Source organism: Pleurodeles waltl, chromosome 11 (assembly GCF_031143425.1).
Source record: "Pleurodeles waltl isolate 20211129_DDA chromosome 11, aPleWal1.hap1.20221129, whole genome shotgun sequence".
NCBI classification, from domain to species: domain Eukaryota; kingdom Metazoa; phylum Chordata; class Amphibia; order Caudata; family Salamandridae; genus Pleurodeles; species Pleurodeles waltl.
Window position 1 is genome coordinate 270,455,374 of NC_090450.1, and position 15,411 is coordinate 270,470,784.

General features: G+C 44.8%; 1 long non-coding RNA gene across 2 annotated transcripts in view; it reads left to right on the forward strand.

Annotated features, from left to right (window-relative positions):
- Positions 1-14,746, forward strand: part of LOC138265639 (uncharacterized) — a 136,688-nt gene extending 121,942 nt beyond the window's left edge. Inside the window, exons 4-5 of one of the 2 annotated variants that reach the window (XR_011199391.1) lie at positions 11,135-11,261; positions 14,509-14,746. This is a non-coding gene — a long non-coding RNA (uncharacterized lncRNA). The remainder of the gene's footprint in view (positions 1-11,134; positions 11,262-14,508) is intronic. The other variant, XR_011199392.1, reaches the window with a different exon arrangement.
- The last annotated feature ends 665 nt before the right edge of the window (positions 14,747-15,411 follow it).

A 15,411-nucleotide genomic window follows, 5' to 3' on the forward strand; every position in this document is an offset into this window, starting at 1 on the left:
CAATCATGACTCCCTCAGGGCCGACCTGGCTGCCTACCATCATGATGTGGCTGCTATTCTCAAAAACCAGCAGGCCCTCCTTGCTGCAGTACTGCCCTTAAGAACTTCACACGGAGCAGCCACCGGGATGTCTGACTCCACGTCTTCTAACACTGAGGTGTGTGTTGCCCCTTCACAACAAACAACAACAAGGACGAAGCAGGCAACACACACATCAGAAGATGAAGACATGGAACAGATCACATTCACAAGGAAGAGTACCCGGAAGCACTAGTCCCTGCACCATGGCCTACTTCGACCAAGGTCCTACGTATTGTCAAATGCCAGTCTCACTACAACTATACTCAATGACTGTTCTGCTAACTACTGTATAACTTGTCAGCATTGCCAGTGAATGTCTCTCTCCTACTAATTGGCAAATCCTGTCCCTCTGCACTGTCGGTAACATCACCACAGCATGTCAGGAGCATTATCCACACCCCTTCTGTAGGATCACCATGTAAGATTTCACTAGAACGGACTCAGCAAACATGGACAATGGACATATTGCACTACAGCACCTATCAATAAATAGCACTTGCACACTTAATATGTCTCTGTGTAATTTGACACATCAACTGTGCAGTAGATAACACAAAAGTGCCTATGTGACAACCATGTAGCTTGTCAATACAACTGTCCTGACATCATGTAGTCAGATACATCTGTGCAGTGGCCAGGATTGCATCATAGCCTGCCCATCCTGAGGAGAATAACTGATGAAGGGAGAAACCACACACAATCATGCTGTGTTGGACAGAATAATGCTTCATCAAGATGAATCAAAGTCAACTAATGGTGGCTGATAAATGTTGTCACCATGCAATACTAATACTTTGAATCATGCAGTCTAATCTAAGCACACACAACCGAACACAGCATCAATCAACCTTTCTGAATAAACTTCCAAATAGGTAATCATGCTGATTTTTTGCACACATGATCTATGTCAGTAATGTAGACAAGAAGACAAGAGTGTTAACAACACCTCATCTTCAAAGATGTCCCTGAACATCACACTGCAGTCCGACCTAAAAAATTCCCAACAATACCAAGTCTGGAAGCACACTTTGTGATGTAGAAAACATACTCATCGACACAAATCCTTTGTGATCCCTGTAAACTCCAAATGGTGGTTCTATCATATGGTGGATACTTACCAAGTTAGCACAGGGGTAGCTGCCATTTTAAACCTCTTTTTTCTTTGGTTTGTAGCATAGGACACAAATGTCATAGAACAACAATCACCTACACTGATGGCAAGGCCATGATCAAGCTAGCAGTTAACATATTATGCAAAGGGTTAACTATATATTTATTCATAAGTAATCACACCAGAGGCAACTAAGGGAAAAGTCATACCTACACTAATCTAACCTGACTACTCATTACCCACAACTGTCCCTAACTAACCTAAGCTAAACTTACTCTACACATATAACGAATCGATCTAAACATCAACCCCCCACCCACCATTATGAGACAGGACACATGCAGGACAACACATACTAACCTACACACATACTATACTATCCTAAACAATCATATTTTTTTTTGTATATTTCTTTAAAAAAAAAAAAAAAATTCTAAACACACAGAAACCCCAACATTGACCCCCACCCACACACTTAATAATGAAAAGTAGAAAGAATAAGGACCGCCCACCCTCATCCCTAACACTAACTAAGCTAACAACCTATACTAACCTAACATTAATCCCCCAAGCCCACTAATCATGATAAAAAGGAAAGAGGAGGGAGGGGAGGGATGAATGTAAATTGACCATATCAGTCCTAGAGGTTGGCCCTCCGGAGGGTCCGCCTGATGGACCTGACCCGCTTCTTGATGTAGGCCACATCCTGGCTCAGCTTGTCCACCTTCCTTATAAATTTGTCCATTTTGCGTTCCAAAGCCTGGAATGCCGCAGGGTCAATTGGAGGTGCTGCTGCTGTCTGGGTCCCGGCAGAGGTGCTCTGTGTGGGTGTTGAGCCTAGCCCACTGGACTGTCCTGCAGCTCTCATAATGCTGGGTCCTGGTTGTGCTGCAGAGGCAGGGACAACAGTCGCCGCCGTGGCTGGGGCCACTTGGGGAGAACCAGTGGTTGTGGTGGTGGTGGCTGTAGTGGGCAACGTTGGGCCACCCTGTGGTGAAGCCCACCATGCTCCGGAGGCCCGATCCGCCTGGTATTTTCGGGCCATCCGTCGGAACCCCGACTGCACCTGCAGGATGTGTCGGTACCTCATGGCCCGCCTCTCAAATTCATGCCTCTGTGCGGCACTCATGTTTGCAGCTGTGAAGAGAAAGGGCAACTATTTACCATAGGAACTGCATTGTGTGGAATAGCACAAGTGTTCAATCGGAAATTACATTTACTGTAGTTGTAACAGCTCATATCACCATATAGATCATTGAAAGTCTCAGAGGAAGTACATGGGAAGCCTGCATACAAAGGTCATCTCACACATAGCATATACAATAATCTACATGATGGGTAACATCAGCCAAAACTTGTTATCATAAAAATTACAAATGCAGCCAACAATCATGCTGCACCTCCTCCGCCTATTGCCTGGACTACATATGTCAGTGTATGTGATAACAATCACAAACCTCAAGATCTGCAATTTGTAATGGGATTCGCTAGTATAGAACTCATGTGCCATAACCGAGTGTGTACACTAGGTTCAAAACAAAGTTTCAAATGGTCACAAGTATGTGTAACATACTGGTTGCTTCAGTCCTAGGTACCCTATTTCCAAACACATGCCTGTCTTTGAGGGGGGGGGTGGGAAGAACAACCAACAATCCCAAAATAGATGCACACCCAGGAGTGTGTAGAAAGCTCAACATGTTTTTGCCTCAACACACACACCACCAATGAAGGGCTATCAACAAATTGGAGTCAGCTAAACCTTGTCCTATCCAAGGTCCACACATGTCAAAATGTACTGACCTAGGCCAACATCACATACTTCCAGTGAGGCATATTTTTCTACAGACACAGAGGAGCAAGAACACCCATGATCATGAATAGCATGCACACCTAGGCCGTTGCACTCTAGTCCCACACACTTCTAGTACAACTTGTGGAAGTACATGCCCCCGGAAGATCCAATCTACAGTGTACTCAGTACATCGGTTACTATGGAAGCAGCATATTTCAGACAAGCCATTTGCAGAAGCTATCTGGGAGAATGTCAGTCTGACATGCACACTCAGTCCGAGACGAGTCCCAGTGCAACTCTTACATTAACTAGTGTATTCCACATGACTCACCCCATTTCCCATAGCGGGCCCTACAGGAATGGCCTACAGACCCAAATTCAGACAAATGGATAAGCATAGGTCAACTCAAAATGAAGTGATAACTGAAATCCCACTAATGGAACAAGACAAATTATTGGGCAGCGCATCAAACCCTGCAATGTGTTCAACACACAGTAGTCCATCATGCATCACCAGCAAAGACAAAACATAACACACATGCAACACTCACTGTAGGTGTTGGGGTCCTCAAAATGAGCCACCTCTCCCACTGTGTACGGTGCAGGTCCACCTGTAAAGCATGGAAGGAAGAATATACTCAGAATCCGTGCACTGACAAACAATTGCAAATACAAACACAATGTGATAATATGACATGAGTAATGAAACACTTTCACACATGCTCATACTGCATGGAATTATTCATGCGCAACATTTACATCGGATGAGTCTCCTGCTACAGTTACACACAGTTCTACACACATGCAGTGGCCCGGACTGTCATGTGGTGGCAAAGATGCACCTCCATTAGTATGCAGCAACAATATAGGTGTGCATTCATCTCATCATGTGCATCCAAGAGAGACATCCAAAAGCTGGTTACTTGAGGACTGCATGACCTGTCAAACAGCCTATGTGGTCATGACACATATGTGACAGATAGGTACATGGTACAGAGGGCCAGGTACTTTGGCAATACCTCATGTTGTTACAGTTTCATACATTGATGTGTCCAAACAATGGTGTTTGCCACCAAACATAGATGTTTGTACCCTAGTCCATACCTTTGGACTGCCATCCCTATTCTGATTTGGGCACAAGTGACAATAAATACCTGTCTAATATGTTAGCTGAGGGCACCCGAGTCCTTTACAAATATGGTTCATGCTCAAATCTGGCATGTAACAATTAAATGTGAAGGAGCACACTTATCACGACAAGGCATGGCACTTCCGTGAACATTTTCCCTACACACCAACTAGACACACATGTGACATATGTGTGGGCCACATTGCTAACTTCAATTGACGTGAAGGCAGCACTAATTTTCAGCATCATGTAGGGTTTACAAATGTCAGTCTAGCTATAGCGTCAACATATGTAGGTATGATGTTTCTTCATCCATACTTCACTGGCTATTGTGACCTGTAGAGTCCTGATTGCGTCATTAATGTGTCGCTTGTCTGACACAAAGGCGGCACTACATTACATACTGCTACAAGCAACCTGTATGTGTTGAAAACATGAGCTACCTGACTGCTAGCATTTGTCATCCTTCACATAGCGCATCAATTACCCTGTATGTTTCCCTAGCATTACACACAGTCAGCTACTTATCTGGCAGATTGGGTAACAATCATCACATGTCACAACACAGCTTTAAATTGTGCACAATTACATGATCTGTACTCACCAACATGGCCACCAATCCTGATTCCCAGGTGGTCCAGCAGATCTTGCTCCCTGGAGATCAGATCAGCCCAGCGGTGCTTCAATTGATGGTCATTCCGTTGGCTACCATGTAGCCGCACCAAGTGATGGCGCACCTTCCCCCACCGGACTTTTCGGGCATCCGTGTCATACCCCTGTATCACCCTACCCCCAGCCTCCAGCATGAGTGGGAGGAAATGGCAAACAAGCCATATAAACCCCCCCAATTCCTCCTCACCCATCCTGAAAAGCCGTGGCCTACCAGGCATTTCAGCACTGAAAAAGGGGAAAAAGTAGTAGAAAAAAGGAAAAGGGGGAAATGGGGAAAGTTAGAGTGGGGAAATACAAAGAAAACTTAACAAAAAGAAGAGCCCAACTATCCCCTATTTCACAGTACCCACAACAGACTCCCACAGACAATATAAACAACACTGGACTTGACAAATCTATACAATACAGACTCAGACAGTATTCTACAACAAGATAATGATGACAAAAGAACAAGTGAGATGGCACACTTGACACAAAAGCACTAATACACAGGACAACACTTTGCACACAGCCACACAGTCTAGAATAATCAGAGACTGCAAAGTGAAAGTGAAAGTCCACCCACTGTACAGATTCTGTAAACAGGATATCCTATTACATCACATCCTGCATAAAATGGGCGCCGTTTTTTTCAATTATGCGTCATATTTTCACGCATACATCTTGCACGTCATATTTTTTGACGCACAGGAGTGCAAATAATGCAGAGTCAAAATATTTTTCATAATTGGGATATAATATTTGTTTGAGGCATATTTTACAGTTCTAGAGGTGAAAATTAAGCTGCAGCAAATTATGATATCTATTTTTGAAAGATATTTTTGACTCAGCATTATCTGCACTCCTGTGTGTCAAAAAATATGACGCACAAGCTGTATGAGTGGAAATATGACGCAATATGGAAAAAAAACGCGGCCATGTTATGCAGGATATTGTGATATCTATTTATGAAATATATTTTTGACTCTGCATTATCTGCACTCCAGTGCGTCAAAAATTATGACGCACAAGCTGTATGCGTGAAAATATGACGCATTATGACAAATATGTATTTCTTTGGTCCACATGAGAAATGGATTTTGGCATGACCAAACGGTGCTAAGTGATAAACTTTGGGGTTAGCTATAGCAAATGTCCCTTATAGGATGTATAGAAGGTATTCACAGTGCAATAGTAATGATTGGCCAGAATGGATATTACTCATAATTGTGCACATACTGTATGTAGGTAATTTTTTATTGCTAATTTCAAAATATGAAAGAGATACCAGGATGTATTCCTTAGCAAAATTGTGTCCACATGTATCAAGCTATTCCAAATTGCAGAAAGGCCAATTAGGTAGTGCAATTGTCGCCTAAACCTTTTTTGGGGGTAACCATGTCCTAATTACGAGTTAATTTATCTAAAATGTGTTCCACTATTGACATGTAGGGCACACATGCGTCTTATGCATGTGTGTGCTTCACATGTGCATAAAAAATGTATATTTGGGGTGCAGCAGAGGGGGACTTAGGCCCCCAGCACCCTGGAGTTTGCTGTCCCTGACTTGCAACTTTATCCAAGGTTTGCCCAAATTCAGTAATGCAAAACCATTGGCAGCAGGCCCATGGAAGAAAATTGGGTATGATTCCCTGTTTGCTAATCTGTAATCCCATTTGCCCATTTGAGGTTTGCCCTATTGATTCTTTGGAGAATTCTGACATACCAATTAGCATTGATTTAATAGCAAATTCTCTACGTTCCTTATGTCATGTTAGCAAATAGGTTGTTGATGTATGTGGCTCTTTATGCATTACCTGGTTTAGTGGCATGTTTCATTCTTCCTGCTAGGTTACAACTGGGACACTACTGTGGTAGGCTGCTTGCAACCATTTTGTTGATTGGATGGTACATGTACATGTGTGTGGTCCATATTTGATCCAGTATCAACTGTTAAGGTGTATGTTGTCACTGTAACGTCCACGTCTCCTCATGAGTTAGTGGCAGCTAATCGTGTATCTAATGAGTATCGTTTGTAGCTAAATGTGAGAAAAGTCATTGAGGACATGGTAACCTACACGTGGATGGTCCCACCCTGTCACTGTAGACGTGTAATGAGACTTTCAACTGGGCAACCTTGGTGTGCTGAGTGAGAGAATGTCTCAGGTGTCTGGATCCGGCATGTGTCATTGCAACATTTGTACTCAAGTTGGCCTCTGTGGATGGTAATGTATAAGGAAACATCATAGCCTCTGTGCAGAAGTAAATGGCTGGTATTCAGCACACACGACTCATCCCTATTATTTGAACAATGTGACTCAGCGTGTGAACTGTCAGGGTCCTCATATGTGTTGTCTTTTCATGGACATTATCTGAGGTTGCTAGTTCGGCTGGAGGCCACGTACACCATCAAACGCTAAGGTCCAGGTACACTGTCACACTTTGTAGTTTAGGCATTAATGAGGCCCAGACAACGGAAGGGCCATGATTTAGCTATTCAAGGGCACTGTTACAAATATGATACAAATAACAGTCAGATGATGCTATACTATGTATTTGAGTATACATTGATGAGGCAAATGACAAATTAGTCTCTGAGGTACAAGAGGTTTTGGACAGCACGTGTGCTCCATAGGTGGACCCCAGGTATCTTTAGGGTGACCCATGGACAGGAGCCAGTCAGGCTGACAGGATGCTGGGTCAATCAAGAGCCAGCTCTTTCACAAATTACATGATCAGTGGTCTGACTAGGACTGGTCAGAGGGAGGAGTAGACAGTTGACATGTCACACTGTGTATGTCCTGTGTTGTCTTGAAGGTGACACATGAACCCTGATAAAGTGTTACACGGCAACATTAGTAGCAATGCTTAATGATGTAATTGCCCAAATGCCAACATCTATGCTGTAGGAGGCATCAGCAGGGACGGGGCATGTACATTTGGGGGGTGTGCATGGAGGGGATCACTGGAGTGGCCTCCATCAGTGTCTCACTAGTCCTGTCGGACGAGATTTGCTGAAAATTAGCCTACAGTACCTTTCACACAAGAATCAATCTACAGGTGATACCAGCCCTTATAAACTCCAAGCCAGTGTATTATATGAGCTGAGTTCCATGCAGTGAGATGGTACTATGACAATGGTAGGCATAGGAAAGGGTGTGGCACACTGGATGACTCTTGTGAGTGTGTGTGTGTGTGTAGATGAGGGAATCTCAGGGTACACATATCAGCATTCCAGGGACCTCTTCAGACAGGTGGGGTGTGACCAGCCGCATGTGTGTGTAATGTTTTTAGAAAAGGGCTGACATTTAGATGGGTAGTGATGTGCTGGATGCTTGTCATATGTGTGGCACTTGTGCTGTGTATGTTCTGCTTATGTGTAACTCTAGTGACAGATAGTCATTGCAAAGATTGTAAGTAGTTGGAATTACTGCTGCCAAGAGTCTGGTAATACATTCCTGTTCCTGAAGCATAAGCATGTCAACTGCCTGATGTATGAGGCCTGTTTTCCCCTAGTTGAGTGATGGTGTTTTAGTTGTGTGCCATCTGCTGCGATGAACCATGTTTCCTACATGTTTGTGCGTCATATGTGTGGTCCTCAGCTATTGCCCTTCAAAGGTGAACTGTACAGGATGTCAGTCATTTACATTGTGTGTGTATGTGACCATTGTATGATGGGCATTACATTTGTTGTGTGTTTTTCTGTGTCCTGATTGTTATATCATTATTGCTCCATGAGACAACATTCTTCTTCTGATATTTAAAGCTAAAGGTGGGCAGAAATGAATAGGCCAAACCATGATGTGGTGTTTGTTATCAGTGTTTATTTACAATAGTGCATTAAGTGGTGATGGTGATAATTATGAAAATAAATTATTTACAATCTGTTGGCGCCTACGCACTCCAGCAGCCGTGTTTGGTTGTTCCCCCTCCTGTTGCAGGGCAGCATCCTCCTCTTCCTCATCTTCAGGCATGTATGGGTCTGGTTCGAGGAGGGGAATGGTCCTTTTGACACAAATGTTGTGCAATATTGCACATGTTAGTATGATCCTACAGACCATCTCGGGGGAATATAGTAGGCTACCACCAGTGATGTTGAGGCAGCGGAACCTTGACTTGAGGATGCCGAAGGTCCGCTCGACAATGCTGCGTGTGCTCTTATGGGCGTCGTTGTATGCCCGCTCTGCAGCAGTACTCGGGTTCCCAAATGGTGTCATTAGCCATGGCTGGATGCCATACCCCTGATCAGCTGAAAGAAAAAAAACAATGGGATAATGTTGATGTAGCTTGCATTATTGAGTAGAACGTTCATGGTAGTAGTTGTCTTATGTTGTCTGTGACTCTTTTGTGTACTGATGTGACATCCTATACTTGTAGGCTATACCATCTGCATTGTGTTTTTACCTTGGCTGAGCACGTGTTTGTCTGCTAACAGTTTGTCATCAGTATGTTTTGTGATTTTCAGTGCAGTGTGCCCTCCCTAACATTGTGACTTGTGATACAGGTGTCCTTGTGTCTTCACTTGGTGGTGAGTAGATAGTTCAATGTAGAGTTTAATTTATAAGTGTTGTTAGCACGTTCATATGAAAGTACCCTGGACATCCCATACCTTTAGAGTTAGGCAATGTATTAATGTAAAGGTCATTGGGACACTTACAATTTGCAAGGTGACATTTCGGCTACCACACTCATTAATGTCTTCACATTAGGCTGTACAGTAAATTCCAATGTGTGACAGGTTCAATGGTGACTTAAGTAACATGGCTAGTGATGTCAGGACCTCAGTGTGTTCCTGTCTAGATGTTGCTGTTGTGGTGTATGTGTTGTGTGTTCTAGAGGGTTGCTGTGCAGTGTGTGAATAAGTAGGTTTTAGTACTTACCAACAAGTAGTCCATTGCCATACCGTCCATCCTGGAAGTGTTGGTTGATGGTGCAGTGACGGAAGATGAATGAGTCATGGACACTCCCAGGATATTTAGCCATGATGTTTGTGAACATTCCTTGGTGATCAACTATGGCCTGCACGTTGATAGAATGTGTGTGCTTCCTGTTGCGGTAGAGGTGTTCAGTCGCAGCAGGTGGCACAAGGCGTACATGTGTGCAGTCGATTGCACCAAGGACGTGTGGGAAGCCACTGATTGCGTAGAACCCCTGTTTAGTTTCCTGCTGCTTCTGCAGTGTGTTAGGGAAGCAGATATAGTGGGGTGTCAGTCGAATGATGGCATCCAGTACTTTTGGCAGAAATGCAGAGAATGATGGTTGTGATATTCCGCCAACCAGGGCACCAGTTGTTTGAAAGGAGCCACTTGCCAGCATGTGAAGTACGGCAAGCAGCTTTGTTTCTGTTGGTATGGTGCGGGGTGTCACCAAAGTGGGGGCCAACTGCTGTTCAATGTTTTGCAGCAGCTGCTGGATGGCCTGCCAGTTCAACCGGTACCTCTGTATGATGTCGTGTTCCCTGAGGCCCTGAAGGGTTGTTCTTGGGCGGAATATCCTCTCCTGCCTTCTGCGCTGCCTTTGGGGTCCCTGCTGGTGTTGTGGTAGCTGCTGTTGTTGCTGCTGGGCTCTGCGTCTGCGTGCACGCTGGATAAGAATCACCTCCATGGCTCCCTGTTGCTGCTCTGCTGCTCTGCTGCTCTGCTGCTTGTTCTGTGTGTTCTGATTAAATACAGGTGTGTTTGCCCCATTTTAATGCCTGCCCTGACCCAGGCGTTAAATTTTGACGCAAATCGGGCGGTGCGTCATTTTCTGGCTCCACCTCCCGGCCGTGCGTAATTTTTGCCCGGAAGCATAAATACGACACATGGCCGTTTGCGTAGTTTTTTGGATGGGAACGCCTACCCTGCATATCATTAACGCAGGGCGGGTTGCCGCATCCAAGAAATGACGCACACGGCGGAATTTTGTCGTCCGCGGGCTCGGGCGTCAGAGTTTAAATATGGGGCAACGTTTGCGCTGATTGTGCGTCAAATTTTTTGACGCACAGTCGGCGCAAACGGAGTATAAATATGCCCCTAAAGGTGCTATTGTTTCAAAAACAGGTCGCGTTGACATCCGCCAGAGACGTATGCTCTCCAGATAGCAAGATCATCAGCCGAGATACAATCCCTATTAAATACCAACTTCCCCAAGCACTTTGGAGAACTGGTATCCAGAATATTCAATGCTTCTAGCACTACTGGGATTGTCCATTTCTTTAAGGCTGTCGGGTCTGGTTTCGTGTCCATCTTCCAGACTGTTTTTGGAGTCATCCCATCAGCCATCCATTCGTTCTTTTCAAGCATGTTTGGTAGTTTTCTGATTATTTTGGCATTGATTGGCGGACTGCTACTGCTATTTCTTCTGATTCGCAGTGGTTGTTTCTTTCCAGCTACCCAGAGCAATGGAGCCTCTCCCCTCAACTAAACTGTGCCGTGAGCGCATGGTTCGGATCTTCAGTGCACCTTGCTGGTGGAATTGGAGCGTGATTGGTTATTGTCATTTCGGCCACTTCTCTGGTACGTACAGACAGTTTTCCGCAGCGTGTGGTGCCTCTTCGAACACCTGCCTATGGGGTGTCTTGCTGTTGTACCAGCATCTCCTGTGGACCACGAACTGCTGATGTCCCCAATGAGGGTTCATTCACGGTCATGCCCCTTGAGACTAAGGTTGCTCTGCGAGGCCACTTATGAGCCTTCCGTTCTAATGTCTACCATGGATGCTGGCACTGCTGCAGATGGCTCTGCACAAGAGACTGACACGCACTGCTGCTCTGTGGATCAGTTTGCCCGCCCGGTGATCGATCTAACTTCTGACGGTGTTAACTAATTTTTGAGGTCCTTGGTTAGTGACTTCAATGACACTCTTCGAGATCATGACTATAGCAAATTATTGGATGAACAGGCTTGCCACTCCCGATTAAAGTATGCATTCAAATTGCCTTTACTTTGGCCTGCTGTGCTTGTCATGGTTGACATTCTCTGTATGTATTTTTTTGCTTATATTTTTACTATCTTTTAATGTTTTTTTAGCTCGTTTTTATGCTTTTAGTCCAGAGCAATGTTAGCGTATGGATTCATTTACCTTCGTCATACCGGTTACGTCAATGGGGAGGGTGTAGTGAATCCTAGTTTGTTTTAATGGGATAGCAGGAGTTAGCTTAGCCTTCGGCTTGCAGACTCGTGCCCCCGTCACATAGTGACTTTTAACCTACTTAGCTTGCTCTGTCTTAGCCCATTTAATTATTTAATTCCTTTAAGATGGCTGCCTTGTTTTTAGTTAGGCCACTTGTTATGCTTTGCATTATCAGTGCCACCGCGTTAAGGCGTCAAGATCAAGTGGCAAAGACAAACAAACAGTAGGTGGTCACTCTTAGGGACTTTCCCTCTCTATGCTTTCGAGGGAATTGTTTATATTAATTGCTGCCCCAAGCATGCCTGTTATCTATTGTTTGGGAACACACCTACGTCAGGGGTCCAAGTAGATCTGTATAAATACATAACACTTTAGACAGATAATCAGAGGGATTCCGACCAGAGGGCATTGCCACCATCGCTGATATCCATGCTGCACATCGTCTTGACGCTGACCCAGTCTTCGTGTCCCTACGGAGTCTGAGATAGAGACCTCATTCCAAGGTAACGAGGGTTGGGGGCTCCTCTCATGGACATGGCATTGGCAGATTACGTTTAACATATCCAGCTCTCCTTTAGGTAGGAGGTTAGGCCCATTATGATAGGGTACTAGGACATATTACACACCTTATGTCTTTTCATGTTATTGCAAGATGGTGGGGGTCTTTGTAATAATGACTCGTCTTTACAATTCTGTTTCTTGCACTGTTCATTATCCTAATCATTGCAGCCTATGCAACATAGCACAGATTGCAGTTGTGTTAAATAAAAAACATTGAGGGGGTTATTACAACTTTGGAGGAGGTGTTAATCCGTCCCAAATGTGACGGATATACCACCAGCCGTATTACGAGTTCCATAGGATATAATGGACTCGGAATACGGCTGGTGGTATATCCGTCACTTTACCGTCACTTTTGGGACGGATTAACACCTCCTCCAAAGTTGTAATAACCCCCTGAAACTTTACTGCATCTTCGTTATTGCCTGTGTTTGAATGAGACATGATGTATCTGTAGGAAAGGGGTAATCTCCGTTTAACTACGACACACCCTGAGATGTCATGCTGTCGAGTCCATGCGTAAAGGCTGCCACAAATCACCTTTTACTATTTGGATTTTTGGTGAGGTGCTGCTAGTGAGCCGGAAGTGTTGGAACGACAGCTGCGACTTGTTGTAAGATAGGCATATGCGCCTACAAACATAAGTACTGTCATCCTTAAACCATCAGTCACTTGTCTAGAGCAAGAGTCCAAACTACGAAAATCTATGGGTATGGTCACAATGCTCGGCTGACACTCAAACTATTAAAGATGTGCAAGTCTTTATCGGCACATATGCAGTTGGGGATTTCCATTCGGACCAGGGCCCTGCTTTCGCTTTAAGAGAATTCAGGAACACCCTGGCTTCGTTAGGAGTCTGACTGTATTATTTGTCTCCATATCATTCCAAGGGAAACAATGTAGTGTGGAGCGAATAATCTAGGATTTAAAGCAATCCTAAACAGCTAGGGGCATATTTATACTCTGTTTGTGCCGAATGTGCGTCAAACTTTTTGACGCACAATCGGCGCAAACCCTGCCCCATATTTATACTTTGACGTCCGACCCCGCGGGCGTCAAAATTCCACCCTGTGCGTCATTTTTTGGAAGGGGGAACCAGCCTTGCGTTAATTATATGCAAGGTAGGCGTTCCCTTCCAAAAAATGACTTTAAGGCCTGTGCCCCTTATTTATACTCTGGCGTCATTTTGACGCACAGGAGGGGATGGGCCTTAAAAAACGGCGCACAGCCTGATGGGCGCCGTTTTTTAACGCCTGGGTCAGGGCAGGCGTTAAGGGACCTGTGGGCTTGGAAGGAGCCCAGAGGTGCCCTCCCCTGCCCCCAGGGACACCCCCTGCCACCTTTACCCACCCCAGGAGGACACCCAAGGATGGAAGGACCCATCCCAGGGAAGTAAAGGTAAGTTCGGGTAAGTATTTTTATCCGATTTCTTTTGTGGCATGGGGGGCCTGATTTGGGCCCCCCCTACATGCCACTATGCCCAATGACCATCCCCAGGGGACATAAGTCCCCTGGGCATGGCCATTGGGCAAGGGGGCATGACTCCTGTCTTTGCTAAGACAGGAGTTATGTCAATGGAGGTTGGGCGTCAAAACAAATGGTGCAAATCCGGTTTGAGGCCTGAATTTTGCCTCAGACCTGACTTGCAGCATTTTTTTACGCACACCCCCATTTTCCCATACGCCGGCGCTGCCTGGTGCGAGTCATTTTTTTTTACGCGCACCAGTCCGCAGCGCCGGCTAACGTCATTCCATTAATAAGGTGCCCGCATGGTGCGTTGGAATGGCGTTAGCCGGTGGTAAAATTTTTGACGCACAACTGTGTTGGCGCAGTTGTGCGTCAAAAAGTATAAATATGGGCCCTAGAGTATTAGGCAGGGGTCGTAGTTGGCTTAATTACCTGTATAGAGTTCAGAGCACTTCATAATCTGCTCAGAAGGTCAGTGGGAGGGCATAACCCCCATATGAATGCCTGTTTGGAAAACAAATGTATGTTCCAGATCTTGATGGTCCTGGCATGGAAGCAACAGATACACCTTTCGACATAAACAAATGTGTCACTGTTTTGCAGGACTTACAACAGTCCCGTGACTACTACGCATCTGCCAGTGCTGCCTCCTTCAGGAATACAGGATATACCAATAACACCAACCGGCTGGATTGCAAAAGTTGGGGGCCTAAGGCATGAAGAGATTGCTGTGAAAAAAGAGTTAAGCCCTTCTTATCATGCACGAGTTTCAGTCCTGGGAATACACAGTACCAGAACTGTCATTCTACCACCGCTGTCTGGTTCTAAATAAAATAACCTTTTCTGCATTGACACTGTCAAGCTACACCAATGCAGTTCCTGCACAGCAGACCTAGAGGACTCATGGGTAGTACCCGAAACCCGCTCACTACAGACCAGGATGTTCCTCTACGGGTTTTAAGCAGCAATGCTGACACCTCTTCGAGCTTAGGGAGGGTGGAAAATGACCTTTCATTTCTACCGTTAACTTCTTCTGCGGCAAGCAATGTCAACAATTTTGAGCAATTCTACTCAAAATCTATACAATGGATGGTATAGTCTACTATGGACCACCAAGGGAGACTTCTGCCAGTTCTCCTCTCCTAAACACAGCTCCAGTTTTTGCCTGAATGGCTTCTGGATACTTTGCCGACATCAATGATACTTTTACCAACTAATCTGCAACAAGACTGTCAAGAGCACATAAGCAGATAAATTGGCTCAAAAGTAACTATTTCATTTTTCCATTAAACTATCTGTGGCTATTATTGACTGTACTTGCCTTTCTACTTTGGATTGGGTTTGTCATCGTCTTTTTCTTACTAATACATGGTCATTACCTTCCTGAACACTCTGCAGTTGAACTGGTAGATGATGTCCTAAAGACACGTTTTTCCTCTAATAAGGTCTGCAGAGACTTATCCCTAGTGAACATTTCAGCTATACCAATTCCTGATGGGATTGTTT